Raw genomic sequence first — 20103 nt, forward strand, 5'->3', positions numbered from 1 at the left:
AAGAGAAAAAAAACAAGAGATACCTTGGATCCAGTCTCGCTTTTGGAAGTGTGTTGCCTTTGTTATTCTTATCTAATTGTAACGGCTTAGGTAACCAGCCTTAATTGTAAGCCAGATGTGACTGGGACACGTGTTCTATGAAATATGTTTGATGTCAGCATCTCTGACAGCCTGCCGAGCAGATCGGTTAACACTTCCTTATTGTTCTGCTTTTATCAATACCATCTAATGGACCAGATCTATTCCCAAATGGGAAGCAGGACTGAGCCCATTATAAACACTAAAAAGATTCACTATATTTTAGATTATAATCTAGAGGACTTTTTTAAAATTCAAACATTGCCAGAGGTTTTCTTTATTCTGCAAAATTAATAAAATTATAATTTGGAAAAGATGGTCTTATGATTAAGGCCCAGGGTTGAGGTCAAGGTTTTTTTCCTGATGCAGCCATGGACTGCCTATGTGATTTGCTGAGGGTCACACAATCTGCATCTCAACTCCCTCCTCCTTCCTCCCAAAATCTGAGGGGGGGGGGGGATGCTTCCTCTCTTCCCTAGGGAGAAGAGTTATTCATTAATGTTCATATAGTACTTTGAGATACTTCACTGGAAGTGTTTATTATAAAGACAATATCCTCTACAGAATTCTGAGTCTATACATGAGTATCACTGTCATATCAAAGGTAACAGTAGCCTGACCATGAACATATTGAGAAGCCTACTGCAGATGTGGCCTATATAGAGCTAGTTATGGCCCAGATTGCCACTAGTCTGTATGCAGAGATTAGGCACAAGATTTCCTTATTCCCCTGGCATACCTCGCACAAGGATAGATAACCCCAGTCCCCCATGCTTAGTGGAGTGCAGAGTGCACTCCCTCCAGGCGTCCTCAGGGGAGCACATTGTTCCAAAGGGAGCAGAGAGCGGTAAGGCAAATTCCCTCTCAAGATCCACCCTCCCAACAAGAGCCTGTGTACAAAGTACCCAATCTGGCTCTGCATATGAATTATTTTAAAGAGAGGTGTGTGCCAGTGTTCTTATTTACACTGCCATCAACAGCATTCAAATCAAAGTTATACACCACTGGCAATGCAATTTTACAAAATAGCTGCATTAGAGAAGAGCGCACCCTTAGCCTGCAGAACAAGGCAAGCAAACACATGCGTAAAGGGGCAAAACGTGTAGGAAATTTTGAAACTCTTAGCCCTTAGGGTTTAGAAAAGAATTTAGTTAATTACACTGAAAGAGAGAGAGAAAAAAAGAGACACACACACACAATCTCTTGAACTTTGCACACCAGAAGAGCTTGTCCATTTTTTATTTTACATCAATTATTTTTAAAGTAGAACATGCCTAATGTACTTCTGATCTCTTACCATTTGAGTCTTTAAAGCAAAATTTAATACTCAAACTGTTGAGTAAGACTCAAGTAGCTTAAAGGAAGAGCATGTCTGCCTGTTAAACCTACTGAAAATCTCCTGTTCAAACATATTAAACAGCACCATGATAAAACACTGAAAACAGTCAACCATTGGAGACAGCTGTACATTTACAACTAGAGATATACATGTTCCCTTTTGGCATGCAACCTCAGTAAACTGAGGTCAAATCCTGATTGTTTTAGTCAAGTACACACTCTCAGTAAAGTCAATGAGCAGTCCACTCAGATCAGAAAGGCAAGTATCATTTGGACATCATTAATAGCAGTAGCGTTTTTCATACAATGCACAATTAGTCTGTTGAACTCATTGCCACAGAGTATATCACTGACCAAAAGATATACCAAGATTCAAAATAAGATTAGACATTTATATGGATAGAAAAATATTGACTTCTAATATTATATAAACAAGAATTTGGAAAGGCCTCTAAATCCTCCTGCTTCAGGGCATACGCTAACATCTAGTTTTGGGGGTTAGGAGGAAACTTTCCTAAGGGACAGGTTGCCCTTTAACTACCTAACTGCAAAGATTTTTGCACCTTCCACTGAAATAGATGATGCTGGCCAAGTTCAGAGATGGGATACTGGACCAGATGGACAACTGTCTGATCCACTTTGATAGTTCCTATGTATTACAGCAGTGTCCCAAACCTCCAACCCAGAGTAGGGCCCCAGTGTGCTAGACGCTGTACAAATACATAGAATGAGACAGTCCTGGCCCCAAAGTTCTTAATATCTAAATAAATTAGACAAAGAAAGAGCAGAAGGAAGTATTCTCTCTCTCTTTTTTTTATTTTTCTTTTTTTTTTTAAACAAATGGGGACCTTAAGTACAGAGATCTTAAGTGGTTTGCCCAAGATCATACAGGAAGTCTGTGCCAGGGTCAGGAACTGAGCCCAGAACTCAAGTCTCAGACCAGTTTCCTAACTACAAGGCTATCCTTCTTCCCCACAAACTTGTCTATTAACTACTCTAGTGACCAGGCTACTAAAAGGAACAATAAATTATTGTACATTGCTCCATAAACCTCTTCTTCCCGGCTAGTATTTATTTTCTTATCAAGATATGCTGATTGTCTCCAAACTGATACAAATCACGTTTATTAGTAGATTGTAGCAGTTATCTTTTTTGGTGTCATATTCAAAAAGCAAACTGATAAACTAAAGCTTTATCTCTACACAATTTCTCCAGCTATAAACACACAGCTTGGATTTGGTATCTGGATTACTACTGCAGTAGTGAAATGCTTGGCTTGTAATGGGGAAAGAGAAGGGTAGACAACTTTCCCTACTCCCACACAAAAAGCAGATCAGTTTTTGCTCCTTTTTGTCACATCTCAAGGGCCCGGAGCAGAAATCCCATTGGGGCTACTGAATGTACATTGAGGGCCCAATCCTGCAAGGCAAACCAGCATAAATTGCTCATTGGCACGCAGACTACTTTAAAAGAGCCTCCAGCTGATGCAAAACAAAAATAAAGCCATATGAAGTGACAAAGGGAACCACACACTGTTCCAATCAAGAGACTTATCAAAGGCAAGACATACATGGAACAGATGAGCATCTCTTCTGAATCAAGCAATGTAATAGGGAAACACTCTACATTTGTGTGTAAGGAGGTGGAAGTGGAGGTTTGGAAGGAGACAATGAATTCATTACCTGAAACACCATGTTAAAGGGTCAGGGGTTCCCAGAACAAAGTCCTAGGTTCACACCCCTCATGTCCAAAATTAAAATAAGGGACTTAACTTAAAATTCACAAGAGCTAGCAGCTGTTTTATTAACCCTGCTGTGCCCAGTTTGCGCAGATGATACAGGCCTGGGAACAGCTGATTCCCAATGAGAACTGAGGGTTAAACTGTATTCTCACCATGGTGAACCACAGGTAGACACTACGATTTAAGAAGGTTTTTGGGGAGAGGAGGTGGTGTTTGGAGAAGTAAACAGTAGTACTGAAGAGAGATGGAAAAAATGATCTTGACAGGGGCAAACTAAACAGCTTGTGCCCAGGTGTGAAATGTGAACAGGAGTAGATCAAGGATAGTAGTGGCTGAAACATACGGACTCTTTCTCCCTCCATCATGGGACGAAGTTGTTACTGTGAATTGCATGGACTATCTAACCTCCACCTCTCTGCTCATCAGAGGCCCTAGAACATGAGACTCCATTGCCTTGCACCTTGTGTTGTTGTTTCCCCTGCAAAGTGTGCATAAAACACTATCATAGTCACACTCACTTTGCAGAGATTGAAACTACCACACAAAGTGCAAGGCAAGGGAGAAATTGGCCCTACAGTCTCCTAACGTGTTCACGTCTGTAGAACAGAAGGTCACTGCAAAGTAAGCTCCCAATTACCAGGGAGATCCTCAGAGAGCCAACTCCCATAGGGAGTCGAGATCTCTGAACCAAGCAATAACACTCCCTCTCATCCCTCTGTTTATAGTGACCTGCTTATTGCCTGAAACTTAACTGTTTCATTAGATTTCCCCTTCCCCCAGTCATTTCACACATGTTCACTCGCAGAGCCAGTCTGGCAGCATTTTCCGAGGTCGTGCGAGAATCACTCGAGGCGCCAGGTCTGTTGGCAAAGCAGCCAGAAAGCTATTTATATTTAAGACAAGAACAAGGGGCGTGGTGGCCTCCATTGACTGCACGTGCAACACAGGCTTCAGAAGGGCCATCATGGACTTGTTTCAGGGATGCAAGGATTTAGACTAACGTACAGATTGGGGCGGGGGGGAGGCCACACAGGAAATTACTGGACACGAGCATTGTTAGCATATACAGAGCTAGAGAAAGGGAGGGCATTCTCTGCCTCCCGACCTTGCCAGCGTCCTTTAGAACACACATGCTTCCCATATTGTAAACAATTGTCACTAAAAAATGCCCTTTGTAATCGACCAGTCAAAACAACTGAGACTTTAAAGCCACTTTCCCCAAGCTTGATTTCACATTGCAGAGAAGGCAGCTACAACCATATCTGCAAGAGGATGAAGAGGGAATGCTAGCACCTCAGAGAGCCATGGCTCCATAGCTAATGCAGCAAATAGCCTTCAATCACCTCCTCCACATCAAATATTGTGTGTGGGGGAGACGGGGTAAGAGGGGCTGACAGCAAGGAAAAGTATATAGTTTTTAATCACTTAAACATTTAATGAGACTTGGGGTCCTAACTCACTTAAGGGGTGATCCTGCTTCCACAAAATTCTATAACAAAACCCTCACTGAATTTATCGGCACAAAATTTAGCCCTTAGGCATTCTGAAAATACCACCCTATGGCTTGAAAGAACTAACTTAAACCCTTGAAAGTAAGGTCCTGTGCACTAAGGCAGACTTCGAGGTGAAGAGTTAAGTGGCATAAGTTACCGAACAAGGATCAGTTGCCAACTTACACCTTTTTCCAGCCCTTTAGCATGTCTGTTATGGTAGGAGGTCAGATCTACCTTAACTTAACACCTTAAAACGCTCCTGCTTCAGGGCATAAACCAGCCTCTAATTAATGGGGGTTAAGACGAAACTCTTCCAGGGGCATGTTTTTCCCTAACTTCCTACCGCAGGGCTCTTGCATTTTCCTTTGAGTCAGCTGGTGCTGGCCATTGCTGGAGACAGAACATGGGACTAAACTGGTCTGACTCAATTTAGCAATACCCACGTCTGTATTCCATTTCCCTCTGCATAACTGATTTTCCAGCTACATCAATGGTGGAATCTCCATCACTGGAGATTTTTAAGAGCAGGTTAGACAAACACCTGTCAGGGATGGTCTAGATAATATTTAGTCCTGCCATGAGGGCAGGGGACTGGACTAGATGACCTCTCAAGATCCCTTCCAGTCCTATGACTCTATGATCACTCTCTTCTAGCTACATGTAACCTACAACACCTAATGTATCACATCTGAAATTGTCCCACTCTTCAACTAACCCCAGTGGAGTAGAAATGTAGTATTATTAATCCTAACCGTTCAAAAAAATGAGGCCCCCAAATTCATGAAACAGTCTTTAAAATCATGAGATATTTCTAAAGTCATATGTTTGCCATTCTTTTTGTCTGCCTTCTGGAGACTCAGCCTTTAGGGGTCATATTTTTAAGGTTTTTCTCTGCACCCATAAGAACTAGAAACTTTGTTTTTAAATAAAAGCTGTGGTTCTCAAGTAATAATATGAATCCAGAGGCCAAAAACACAAAATATCCCAACATCATTAAATAAAATCACAAGAGTTGGAAACACTGGGAATGTAATACAAGGGTTTGAGAACAGCAAGCATTGCAGTCCTCCTTTTTCCATTTACTTTTAACACAGATTCTATTGACAAAGTTTTCTGTGAACGGTTTCAATTTATCAGTTCAAAAAGACCACCTGTCTTGGAAGTCTATGAAGCTGAAGCCAAAGCAGAAAAAACAGTGATTCGGTGAAGACATGCTAAATCTTAAAGAACTTTTAAAAACACTTTTATACTTAAGTTTTTATTGTTTTTTAAAACAGAAAAAAGATTTTAAAACCTTTCAAAAGCATTTTAATAGCTCCTAAGGAGCCATTACAGTATAATGTAAATTACAGTATAATGTAAATATGTATAAATTCGGGGGGAGGGATAGCTCGGTGGTTTGAGCATTGGCCTGCTAAACCCAGGGTTATGAGTTCAATCCTTGAGGGAGCCATTTAGGGATCTGGGACAAAAATTGGGGATTGGTCCTGCTTTGAGCAGGGGGTTGGACTAGATGACCTCCTGAGGTCCCTTCCAACCCTGATATTCTATGATTCTATGTATCTTAACCAAATATTCTAAAATGTGGATACTCATTTGGTATTGCGCACGCACACGCACAGCCTTTGGTTTCTGAATCAACTTATTCCTCTTTTACCCAAGACATAACAAGAAATCCTACTAGAAGAGCTTTCAAGAGCCTCTACACTAACATTTGGAAACACTTAAAAATCAGAGACTAGCTCAAATGGAGTTTCTTCCCTTACGCTTTTTATGAAGCACATGGCAATGTGTATTCCCACATTGTCATGTGTTACTAGTCTATGTTTGTTATCTTCCTAACATGGGCCTTGCTCCTGAAAATGGATCTACACAAGCAGATCCCTGTGTCCATAAGGAGCCACAATGGAGCTCTGGGCAGAAGTCTGCCCATATGGATCCAGCTGCAGAACTGGGGCCATGGTTTGCATAACACATGCATGTGAACTAGCATTTTATTATACTTTACTGTAATATTTTGGAACATGCGTGTTCTGTCTGATCCTCTTAGATCTAGAACTGTGAATCCACTTCCTTCTCCTAAGAAGGAGGAGGATCTTCCTAAATTTTCCTCATTACAGGCTCAATCCTGCACCCACTGAAGTGGACAGCAAAGCTCCTACCAACATCAACTGTCTAGTTTCAAGCCCTATAACGCCCTTCCCCCAAAGCCCTGTGTCATGGTGAGTATTGCTCCAGTGAGAGGAGTGACTATGTCTCCCTGGGAAGCTCATCAACTCTAGAGGGCCAAATTCCCCCTTTCTGCTAGGCGTGAGCACACTGTTTCTGTGGGGCCTTCCAGGCTCAAAGGACCAAACACAGGACTTGCTGTATGGCACCTTAGAGACTAACCAATTTATTTGAGCATGAGCTTTCGTGAGCTACAGCTCACTTCACTGGATGCACGAAAGCTCATGCTCAAATAAATTGGTTAGTCTCTAAGGTGCCACAAGTACTCCTTTTCTTTTTGCGAATACAGACTAACACGGCTGTTACTCTGAAACCAGTATTATTATTACCACTGTACCTCTCAGCTAGCCCAATGGATAAAGCTTAAAAAGGGACACGAGACTGGTCAGACTTAAAATTCAGGTGGTGTAAAACAAAAGCCACCAAGCTTTTACAGCTCAGCCACAGAAAAGTTCCTGTTATTTCACTTTACAGTCCAATGAAAGTGTTTTATAGATTTAAAAATTCCACAGCAACATTTGAAATCTAAACACAGTAGCATTATGAAAGGACATGAAAACAAAACTGACCAGAAATAAAAGTAAAACTGACTGGTCAGTTATTGTGGTCCAAATCCAGTGTAGTGCATAATATAAAACTACATTAAGGGTGAAAAGTTATTCAGCATTTTAAATTCGCTTCAACATGATAGCGTAAGCATACGTACTCACACTAATATCACTTACATACATACACACGCATCAACATGTGTGTATAAACAAATACATATATTTTAAAAGCCTTATTTTTACCCTAGCAGTGGCCCTTTAAATACAAATAAAAGGCATCCCACCTAATCTTTTAAATCTTCTCAGCAATCCCAGCTCCCAGACTGCTGCGCTGGGCATCACAAAATGGGGAAGAGATGGCCAGCCCTCTGTGGTGATAGAGGTGGTTAGGGACTATTTAGAAAAGCTGGACGTGCACAAGTCCATGGGGCCGGACGAGTTGCATCCGAGAGTGCTGAAGGAATTGGCGGCTGTGATTGCAGAGCCATTGGCCATTATCTTTGAAAACTCGTGGCGAACCGGGGAAGTCCCGGATGACTGGAAAAAGGCTAATGTAGTGCCAATCTTTAAAAAAGGGAAGAAGGAAGATCCTGGGAACTACAGGCCAGTCAGCCTCACCTCAGTCCCTGGAAAAATCATGGAGCAGGTCCTCAAAGAATCAATCCTGAAGCACTTGCATGAGAGGAAAGTGATCAGGAACAGCCAGCATGGATTCACCAAGGGAAGGTCATGCCTGACTAATCTAATCGCCTTTTATGATGAGATTACTGGTTCTGTGGATGAAGGGAAAGCAGTGGATGTATTGTTTCTTGACTTTAGCAAAGCTTTTGACACAGTCTCCCACAGTATTCTTGTCAGCAAGTTAAGGAAGTATGGGCTGGATGAATGCACTATAAGGTGGGTAGAAAGCTGGCTAGATTGTCGGGCTCAACGGGTAGTGATCAATGGCTCCATGTCTAGTTGGCAGCCGGTATCAAGTGGAGTGCCCCAAGGGTCGGTCCTGGGGCCGGTTTTGTTCAATATCTTCATAAATGATCTGGAGGATGGTGTGGATTGCACTCTCAGCAAATTTGCGGATGATACTAAACTGGGAGGAGTGGTAGATATGCTGGAGGGGAGGGATAGGATACAGAAGGACCTAGACAAATTGGAGGATTGGGCCAAAAGAAATCTGATGAGGTTCAATAAGGATAAGTGCAGGGTCCTGCACTTAGGACGGAAGAACCCAATGCACAGCTACAGACTAGGGACCGAATGGCTAGGCAGCAGTTCTGCAGAAAAGGACCTAGGGGTGACAGTGGACGAGAAGCTGGATATGAGTCAGCAGTGTGCCCTTGTTGCCAAGAAGGCCAATGGCATTTTGAGATGTATATGTAGGGGCATAGCGAGCAGATCGAGGGACGTGATCGTTCCCCTCTATTCGACATTGGTGAGGCCTCATCTGGAGTACTGTGTCCAGTTTTGGGCCCCACACTACAAGAAGGATGTGGATAAATTGGAGAGAGTCCAGCGAAGGGCAACAAAAATGATTAGGGGTCTGGAACACATGACTTATGAGGAGAGGCTGAGGGAGCTGGGATTGTTTAGCCTGCAGAAGAGAAGAATGAGGGGGGATTTGATAGCTGCTTTCAACTACCTGAAAGGGGGTTCCAAAGAGGATGGCTCTAGACTGTTCTCAATGGTAGCAGATGACAGAACGAGGAGTAATGGTCTCAAGTTGCAGTGGGGGAGGTTTAGATTGGATATTAGGAAAAACTTTTTCACTAGGAGGGTGGTGAAACACTGGAATGCGTTACCTAGGGAGGTGGTAGAATCTCCTTCCTTAGAGGTTTTTAAGGTCAGGCTTGACAAAGCCCTGGCTGGGATGATTTAACTGGGAATTGGTCCTGCTTCAAGCAGGGGGTTGGACTAGATGATCTTCTGGGGTCCCTTCCAACCCTGATTCTATGATTCTATTCTATGATTCTATGGGATCATATTACTGTTGTGCAAGGATGGTGGGATCTTTTACTTCCCAATTCCCCACCCCATGACATAACAGTGCAAGAGGTACTACAGAGACTAATTTCAGGTTTCAGAGTAGCAGCCCATCTGTGCACACAGTGTTCAAAAAAGGGTATTCATTTTACCAAGCAAAAGAGAGAACAGCAATGTTGAGGACATGCGAGTAAGTGCTGCACTTCCACGCAAAGCTTGTTTGGTTCAATCCCAGTAACATTCCTTATTGATTACCCACGTCTGTAAACCACCTAAGAGACATCTCTGCAGACTGTTTGCTTCATGCTGCAGCTTCCTTGCTGGGGGTGGGATGGGACAGACACCCACATGTAATTAGTTAAAGGATGTTTTCCTGCTGTTGGAGGTGGAGACAGAATAAACAGGCACACTGACTTTTAGCATATAATTACTAGGCTCTTAGATCTGGGTGTCAGCTGTCATGATCTTAGGGATGATAAGCTGCCTCTAGCCTACATTTACAGAGGTCAAGAGGACATGTACTAGTTTGGCAAATGCACAGGTTAGGTGAGGAACTCAAGACACAGAAGTGTGCACTGAAACTAATTCATAGCTAACAATAACTATAGCTTACCATTTTAAGACACACCAGCAGGACTGACGTCTATATATGCATTCTTTGGTGCAGTGCGGAGAAGGATGGTTTGGGGGCTACAGGACAACACAAGAAGCCAGGACATCGGGGTGATCATGGCTGCAACAGTGATTTTCTGCACAACCTTGGACAGGGAGTGAATGGGGTCTGCAGAAGCAAAGGGCCTGTGTGTGGATGGTCATCTCCACTGGGATCCATAAGGTTTGGAAGTGAAACCATAGCCTGTTCTAGAGGTGGCAATGGTGGCAAACTCCACCCACTGAATGATTTTGGGGGGAGGGGAAATCAAGGAAGGGGCCATCATGGAGTCTTCCACCCCTTGTCAGGAGCTTTTTTCTGAGAAGGGGCAGTCTAGGAAATAGTATTTAGAAAAGTTATGTTATAGCTCACACACTCCCTCTCTCCCCGCATCCATCTTGGAACCCAGCTGCAATCTGCAAGCTAAACTTTTACAGCCATCTCTGTGTCACTTCTCCCCAGAGTCAGCATTCAGACAGACAGCATTAAGCGGTTTATGAAAGTGAGCGGCCTAATGATGTGTGGTAATGGGGTTCTTGCCGTTTGGGACATGGCCCGTAGCTTTGAGGCCTCTCCAGAGCTGCAGCTGAAGGGGGGAGCAGGAGGAAGAAGGGAGCACATTCTGCTCGAAGGGAGCAAGTAATACTTTTAAGGAGTGAGAAACTGAAGACAGGCTGCAGAGAAGTCAGCGATGACTTTTGCGGATTTAACTTGATTCCAGAGTGTGGCAGAAGGTCCAAATGTGCTCTATACCAGGGTTTCTCAATCTGTGGGTTGGGACCCAAAACAGGGTCACCAGAATGATTCCAAGGGTCACATGATGGCTCCTGTCCCACAGGGCTGGCTGGGCTCCCCTCCCTGCTCCAAGCACTGCAACCCTGGGGTCCCAGCACGACTTAGGTTTGGCCCGGGAATTCAGGTAGCCCAAATTTGAGTGAGTGGCACTGCAACCCCATGAGCCAGGTCACAGCTCCACTCACACAAATTTGGTCCAGAGAGGGGGGTGCAGCCAAACCTGAGCAGGGTTGCAACCCCGGAAGCTGCAATCCCCAGAGCCAAGCCCAGCCAGCCCCACAGCACAAGAGCTGTGGGAGTAAGTGCCAGGCAGCACCCAACCCCCTTGTGGGGGCAGGACATGACTGAAAGCACCCCAGGGCTTCCACCTCCAGACTATTTACGGGGTTGTAACAAGCCATAAAAATTTACAATTGGGTCCTGTGCTCAAAAAGGTGGAGAACTGCTATTCTACACAGTTCTAACAGGTAGCGAGGGCGCATGGTTTAGTGACTGGAGCATGAAATCAGGAACTTCCAAGTTCTAACCTTGCCTTTACAACTGACTCACTGTTGGCCCTTAGGAAATAATCTTAAAATCTGACTCTGCTCTGAGAAGTGACTAACCATGGCCTGAGCTCCAGAGTAGTTTTTCTCACTACCTACATATGAGATTTACTCAGTTTACAAGCTATGTGCCTTTTTATGACTGCCAGCCCTGAAACTTCACTCTGGGATCTGAAAGTCAAGCTGGGATTTTTCCTGCTTGTGCAGCATCACAAACAGTCGTGACACAAGATGTATGTAGGTAAGGTGTCACCAAAGTATGTGCTTCAAACTAGAATTACTTGTTAACCTATTTGTTGGAACTTGCCCATCCGTAAAGTGGGAACAAGATCATCTACCTACCTCACAGCTGTGAGGATTGACTAATTAATATCTGTATAGCATTTTGAAAATGTAAAGCACATACAGGGGTTACCATAAAATCTTTCCTGTTTCTATTTGTAAGTCACTGATCTTACCATGGTATTCTCTGTACTATGTAAAGGAAATAAAGCAAGTATGGTAATGTTAGGCAAAATTATAAAAATGTTGATGGTGGCCACTGTCTAAGTGTTGATTAATTATAAAATGGTGCCTGCAATCACCCTCTGCTTACGAATGTAAAGTGAGAACTAAATTAAAAGATTGTAGGCTCTCATTTTATTATTGGACACTTTATATAGTGCCCAAATTCACAACATGTGCTTTACAGAATACATTGTCTTACTATGTCCCTACCCTAGGAGCCTGCTGCTGGATCTGTGTAGGTGAGCTCCTGAACCCCTGTGGAACCCCACTGAAATCAACAGGACACCAACAGAGATGCAGTGGTCTGTGCAGACAGATCTGATTGCAGAACTGAGACCTAACATTTATGACAACATAACATGTGAAGGTGACAAAAAATAGGGAGGGTAGGGAACAGTAATACGATTGTGCCACTGATCAGTTTAGAGCACGTGTACTCCTTGATGGCTCAATTTTAATTACAAAATAAATTATAAATTCACTTCTCGTGGGCATGTAGGGATCTAAATAAGAGGGTGACGGCTTGGCAGATTGGAACAGTTGAGAGGGTGTTCCATGTGTGGGAGGAAACATGAAAAAGAGACAGATGCTTGTGGGGGAAGTGCACAAATAGAGGGCAGGTAGGGAGGGGATCATGGCCAGCAGCATTGGGGTGAGAGAAGGAAAGAGGCAAAAGGGATAAGCAGCTAGGGTGCAGTGACACACTTGAAGACAAAAACAAGCAATTTAATCTTATGGAGCTGGAGATCATTTCTAGGGAATTCAATTAGGAAGCAATTTATATTCCTCCAAACTGGGAAAAATGAGTTCAAGTAAACATGCTTGTGTGTTTGCTTCCCTTCCAAGATTATGTAAGTTTATATACACATTAAAAGCAGCCTTTGGACACTTTCCAAGTTACCAGTATGTCCTTGGGAATTATTGCATTTGGGCACCCATATCTTTGACCATGAGTGTAAGAACTAGTCACACCTTCAGTCTCTTTAACTCATAACTTGCTGGTCGGTGATTGAATTTGCTACAACCGCATCAATGACCCCAGATGTCACGGTTCCATGGTAGCATTTTTATTCCAATTTTTTTTAGATACAAAACCCAATGGTTTTGCAATTAAGACGTGTATGATTAAGACTACAGCGTGGAAGCTAAAAAGATTGTGCAGCTATTGACAGCACTTCAGTGCATGCTTTTAGAATGAGATTTCACTTCTGAGGACGGAGAATACGTCTATGCCCAATTTAATATCTGACTGACAGCTTTCCAAGGCTGCCAAAAAGCTGACATTCTGCAACCTGCCATATTTAGGTTCTAAAAACATATAGGTGACAAACTGATTGGAATCTGAAGGATTTATTTTGACCCGCCAGTAGACACTGCAAGGAACATTTTATGAGGCAGCTTCCCTCCCTTTTTCTGGTAGTGGAGGGGAAAAAACACAACAACTTTTGCAACAACTGATCTAGGAATAATGCAAAGTCCGAGGCAGCCACCCTCAGCCAGAACAAGATGACAACATTAATGGGTTTTGCTTCCCAAGGTTCAATTCCCTCTCCATTTCCCTATGATGTGTGACATTCCCTTTGAGGTCAATGGAATCTGGTCCCAAGACAAAGAAGGGGGAGTGGGCGTGTGGGAAGTCTAAGAGAAGCCTCACATTTCTTCCCCCCGTGCAGTTCTGAAACCGCTCCTGTACGAGGAAGTTGTCAGAATTGCACTTGATAAGCAAAAACTTTAAAATGTAAACTCAGCTTTCTGGAAAAAATAGCGTGTAGTAAAAGTCAAACTGTTCCCTCTGGCTGCAGTACAGATAGGGTGGGAATGGGCGGGTCAGGGGGGAAAAAAAGAGGTGGTGAAAGGGTTTTCAAGGGTACCCCTAACATTGCAAACTGGGGTGCGTGGGAGAAGACTATTTGCTGCATGCTGTTATAGCATGCTATGCACAGTACTGGAAACAAAACTTTCATTACTCATCAACGCACCCTTCTCCCATTGAAAGCTCGCATACTGCAACACACACACAAAACTGGCTGATTAATTCATTAAACACAGGCTCGAAGACCTATAGAAACAAAACTGTTTAAACAGATGCATCATTTTGTTTACATTATTTTGTTAAGCAACATTTTCTTTAATAAAAAAAACAGCCTGGCGAGGGGTCTTGTGTGCCACTGAAATGCACAGCAGACAGCCCACTCTACTGCAAGACTATTTTCAGCAGCACTCAGTAATTGTTAAATTGTTACTTACTTTGTGCCAAAACTATGTTCTGAACAGCTGGCTTTAGCCAATGTTTGATTAAATGTAGTTAGGTGTCCTTACAGAATAACTGCAGGATTCCCACACAGGCAAGACATATAATCAATTATATTTCCGTTGGTACATCCTGAAATATTAAAAGTTTGTGTTCTAATTAAACAGTTTATTCATGCAAAAACTAAAATTACAGTGGATAATTATGCAACAAATTGCTCACTTTACTCTATAATCAATATCTCTAAATGCTGGATAACGAATGATCATATGACATGACAGGGTAAATATCTAGTACCCTATCAACCAGTAAAGGAATTAAAAATAATCAAGCTGCTTTTAAATTTTTAAAAAGCCTTTCAACTATGAGAACCAGTGATATTAGACAATATTCTGCAGAGACTGCAGTTTCATGTCCCCATTCACTTATTGGTGAGAATGAGATTCAGCTTGTAAGGATAAAAATATTCCTGTGAAAACATGTGCCACTCGCAGCTTAGGTTAAAAGCTTTCAATGAGGTTAACAGGCAATGCTAAATCCAAATCCAAAGAAAGAAGAGCAAGCAGCAGCTGAGATGTGAAGTCCAAAAGGTGCAAGAAAAAAAAGCAAAGGCACACTATAGTTTTCAATTATGTGGAGCACTCCTCTGAGAACAGCTTTTACCTCCTTCAGTTGAGTATAGGTTGCAGACCCAGCGTAAAAGGATCTGTGGACCATAGAAAGACAGATGGACAGACACTGCACTCCAATAGATTAACATCTTCTATCAAAATCAGTGTACTGGTGATGCACTGGTCTGAGCTGCCTGTTGTTGTTCCTGACATTGAAGTGTAAACAGGGCATCAATATTCAAGAGTAAACATGACTTGCAAGCAAGTGGATGTTTAGAGAGTTGCTCTTGCATTTTCTGTCAGAGAAGGAGTGAGCTGGGCCATGCTATTCTTGGCACTTCCTGAAGTTCAATCAGTGGATTTAACTGGAGAGAAGAGGGAGATGGAAGAAAGGGAAACCAAATCCTTTACATAAAGCTATGTATGATAGAAACGGAGGGCTGGAAGGGACCTCAAGAGCCCAGCCCCCACACTGAAGCAGGACCACATACAGCATGTTAAAAAATTACTTGACCACAGGGGTCTTCTGCAGTCACCAAGCTCATTTTCTGAATGGAAACAAAGGACTCAGGAGCTGAACATAATGCCATTTTGCCAACAGTGACTACTGAGCAGGGACAGGAAAAGACTGCTAATTAGCATGAGGACAGGGACAACCCAAAGTGCAGCCCAGGGTGCTTTAATGTGTCCTGCTGCCATCTTCATTTTTCATATGAAGGTGCAATCTGGAGAAACTAAAACCTGGATTTGTGCTGGAAATGGCCCACCTGATGATCACTTTAGATAAGCTATTACCAGCTGGACAATGGGGTGGGAGGAGGTATTTTTTCATATTCTCTGTGTATATATAAAGTCTGCTGCAGTTTCCACGGCATACATCTGATGAAGTGAGCTGTAGCTCACGAAAGCTCATGCTCAAATAAATTGGTTAGTCTCTAAAGTGCCACAAGTACTCCTTTTCTTTTTATGTACCAATGTTCTGTCTTGATCTGCTGCAGCACTCCCAATAACTAGGGGACAGGACATACATATTTCCACTGGTTAGTCTGATGGTTGAGTCAAGCAGCAGCATTGCATGCTGGGACCTAAGCATCAAAGACAACCCAGTGGAGATACAGGCATCTTTTCCTCCTCCTTATTGGGACTACAACAGCAGCCCAAGAAGGAGCATTGCTGGGACTCCAGCAGCTAATTCTTTGTTTGAAAGATATGGGCAGGTATTTTTTTTTCTCCAGTACTGTTCTGTTTTAATCTCTCTCTCTCCCTTTGTATATTTGTGAATGGCCAGTAAAATGGATACTTAGAGAAATACAAGGTTACCTCATGTCATGTTCACAGATGGACACCACAGTATATTCATGTACATGCTAAAGGTTACTTTGTCTTCTAACTGGGTTCCTCTCAACTTTTGTCACCTTTGCATGAAATAAAAGATACAAGAAGGATAAGAATGTAATTTTAATTTAGCTAATTTTAAACTCTTTAGAAACAGTATATATCAATTTCAGGCTACAGTCTAATCTGCACAAGTGACCCATTATTCATCAGCTCCACTGGGGCCTCCATTGCATTAGCAAGACTTCCATTCCCCTCTTACTCACCCAAATTTTTAAGGCTTCTATTTTTAGTTTTTTCCCCTTATTGTGTCACTGTTTCTTCTTTTCCCCGCTGTCCTCACTTTTCTTTTATGACTCTTGTTTTCCTTAACCTACACTCTGAACTGCGTCGACAAGTTTTGTTTGTTTAAATGCATTTCCTTTATTTTACTTTTGATTTTATATTTGCTCTCCTCTTGCTATTTGCCTTTTCCACTGCAACTTTTGTTACCTTTGTTGAAAGCCTTTGGATATTAAATTATTTTATTTTGGGGACAGTAAAGGAGGTTTACCTCCGTATTATTATGGTTTGTCTTGCTTTGATTTAATCTAATCTCATATGTTTAACATATTCCGCATGGAGCAAGTGTTGCTACAGTTTTTCTTTTCTTTTGAAGAATTCCTCACTATCTGCAATCTTGACTCGTGTATTTTCTTTATGCACTTTAATCCTCTCTCCTCTTGTCTAGGAACATTTGTATGGCTGCATGCACCTTCCTTGAATCTAATTAAGCAAAAAGACACTGTTTGCTTCCTAGCCAAGTGTTGTAAGAATTACACCATCTGATCTCTAGAGGATTTCCCCAGATCAAACCCCCTCTGATTAATTTAACCCAAGCAATACTTCAAGCCATATCAAAATACTGTATTTACTTAAACAGGAAAAGTTATTAAAAACTAAAGAAAACCCAGGGGATGTGGATGAGGAAATCACATTGTATCTGTGTTGATCAAATTGGTTCATAAGCATAGACAAAGTACAGGTGAACATCTTTTTAGTCTTTTTACACACAAAATTTTTTTTCATTGTCTTCATTAGACATTTTGAACTATTAAGTGGAGACCGTCAGATCAATTTAGGACTAACTTTTATGTTTGATTAAAAACAAGATTTTTACAATTTGTCATTAGAAATTTTCCCTTTTTTTATTCTAATGAAAATAGTTTATGTAAATACAAACATTCCCCTGCACTTTTTTCCAACCCAAACATTACAGCATTGTGCTCGTGCATGAAAGCCAGAAAGTGAAACTAACTAGTCCATTTTCAGTGTCCATGCTGAATGAAAAATGTAAGATCGTCGTATGAATTGCAAAAAGTGAATTTGTTGTGGGTTTTTTATTAGTTGTGTTTCAATAACTTAAGGTATCACTACCAGACAGGTTTTAAAAAAAAAAGGTCAAAACAATGAGCTTTAGAGTTCACGTTTGAACACATGGATGAAAATACTGTGCATGAAGTTGCTGGATCAATGCATAGAAACATTTTAAGTTTACTAAAATGGCTGAGTTTAACAAGAGGATACAGCACGCAACCTGATCAACTCTTCCTTCACTAGCAGGAGAGAAGTTCAGGGTCAGTGGTTTAATAGTGCAATCGTCTTTCATTTTTTAAAGAGACTACAAATTCTGCTTAGATCGCAAATGAAAGCGAACAGCATTCTCTTCCTTCTCTCTAGTAGGAGCTTATCCACGTCACAAATAAACCACCACAGAAACAAGCACAGTCTCTGACCAGAAGGCTCTGCATGTCACGATGGAGGTGTACTGACAGAGCAGGAAATCTTATTTAAATGTATGTCATGCCATGTCCTAGTTAATACTATTAGTTCAGGACTTCCATAAGCATCTATTTATTCCAAACATGTTTTAAAAAAATAAATATGGAGTTTTTCAAGGATGCCACAGTATCTCCATTTTTGCTCTGGGCCATACATAGTTTGGCACTTCATTGTAATTATGTTTAAATAAGACACTTAATTTATGTCCAAGAGAAACAAAAAGACATTTTTTCTTCATAGCAATCATATGCCCTTCTACGGACTTACAAACCAAAGAGATTTTGAGAGTTAATATTTAAAATGATGCTTTTGGTATCTATCAAAGTATTTAAAAATATATTTCAGAACTTATTAAATATTTTATTTCTGTGAGAACAAGAATATTTCAGCTGTCCACTGGTGATCAACTAATCAGGTAATGAGAGATGCTAGATGCTTCAAATGAATTAGGATTTTCTTCCAGAGAAAACTAAGGACATTAATATGTGGCCTTAGTAATATTTTTATTCTTTACTGAATTTAAAATCAAGTGCCATATGATAAAACCATAATAATACACATAAGGCTCTATCCACAACATCTGACCTTTCCTAATCCCAACTGGTTTGAAGCAACAGTCTCAACCACTTAGAGACAGTCTGATATAATCATTCACTCAAGTTAGTTACTCATTAACTTGTTACATAATATTTATGTTGCATTAGTAAAGCCTATGTTTAAACCGCAGACAGTAGCTCAGAGGGAATGCTCCTAAACCAAGCTGACCCTAGTTCTCGAACTGGAGAATTATTACTCAGTTCCCATTCACCATGGCTAGTTAAGTCTGAGGCATACTCACCTGAACTCTTTCCAAGAGAAATAATTAGGGTTGCAGCCTATTTACAAGCAGTCCTATTCAACATGGAATTCAGGATGTGATTACCTAACATTTTAATGATCTCTAAGTAGAGAGCAATTAAAGAAACACTTTAAAAAACAGCTAAAAACCCTACTGGGTGAAGGGTCATGTCAAATATTTACAACAGGAAGAGGGGACTTAGATAAACAGCAGAATACATATTTACCTATCTTCATTTTCAGTTCCATTTCAATTAAAGTCCACTAAAATACTTGAGTGTTAGATAACATCTCATTCTTAATCACAACTGAATAGAGGGTGACAGTGCAAAATACCTAATCTCTTCCTCCTCCCCAATCTAAACACCTGGACCACCTTGTCAACACCACTAAAGCATGAGAAATCTGCAAGTATAATTACACCTTGGGATTACTAATGTGACAGCTCTAATAAATACTCCCCAGAGCATCTGCTGATCTAATAATTGGCACTAGAAAATAACACATGTTGCTATTAACTTTCATTGACTAAACACACTGGCAAGCCACTGAACCGTGCCAGGCAATGGGGGAAAAAAGAAAAGCAAGGGAAGGTGCAGCAGTTGTAGATTTATCCAGTTCAATCTCTATTTTTGGTATTTGTAAGGCACCTATCACGGTGCACCACTATCTAAGCACCAATACCTGGTAATTTAAATATTACCAGGATGCTACTATTAAGACCTCTCTTTAAGTGTGGAATCTGTCAGTTTAACAAACCAGAGTTACTGCAGCTTTAAACGTATCCCATGAAAGGAAAAAAATCACCTTATTAGAACTCTTCAAATTCCCATCTCTCTACCATCCAGTCAAAATGCCATTTTATTTTACAATGCACAGCTTTCTTTAGTTGGAAACACATTGGTCTGGGTAATGCTCACAATAAGGAGATTCCTTGGGTATTTGACAGGCTGGGCTATGTTTAGTTTAGGATCACAAACATTTTTTATCTCCAATTCTCTCAAGACTTTGATTTGGCATTTGGGTTTTTAACGTGGTTCCTGGGCTTCCTTAGAAGTTTGTTGGTTGTTAAACCTGAAAGCAACTGACATATACTAAAGGGATCCTTTCCTGGCATTTTCAGTTTAAATTGTTTGTGAAACTGACAACTCTTGGAGAGATGGGTCTGTCAGCTAAGATTCTGGAAGAGAAACTTCATGGCTTTTTTTGCTCCCTGAAAGGATGAGGAATGAAAAAAAAGCAACTTAGGTAGATATGATTCATAAAGACTCAAATCAAAGCAACCCTAATTGTGGTTGTTCAGGGAATACAGGGGAGGGGGAAGGAGAGAATATAAAGTTTTAAA

The 20103-nt window shown here is 41.4% G+C and overlaps 1 protein-coding gene across 14 annotated transcripts in view; it reads right to left on the reverse strand.

The window, feature by feature from the left end:
* Positions 1-20103, reverse strand: part of NCOA1 (nuclear receptor coactivator 1) — a 358642-nt gene that overhangs the window by 210672 nt on the left and 127867 nt on the right. Inside the window, exon 3 of one of the 14 annotated variants that reach the window (XM_073335585.2) lies at positions 14151-14286. The exons of 12 other annotated variants lie outside the window; for them this stretch is intronic. The gene's annotated coding sequence lies outside the window, so the exon portion shown is untranslated. Of the gene's footprint in view, positions 1-14150; positions 14287-16085; positions 16181-20103 lie in introns of all 14 variants that reach the window. One more of the 14 variants, XM_073335584.2, reaches the window with a different exon arrangement.

The sequence above is a fragment of the Lepidochelys kempii genome, chromosome 3, assembly GCF_965140285.1.
Source record: "Lepidochelys kempii isolate rLepKem1 chromosome 3, rLepKem1.hap1, whole genome shotgun sequence".
Classification (NCBI taxonomy): Eukaryota; Metazoa; Chordata; order Testudines; family Cheloniidae; genus Lepidochelys; species Lepidochelys kempii.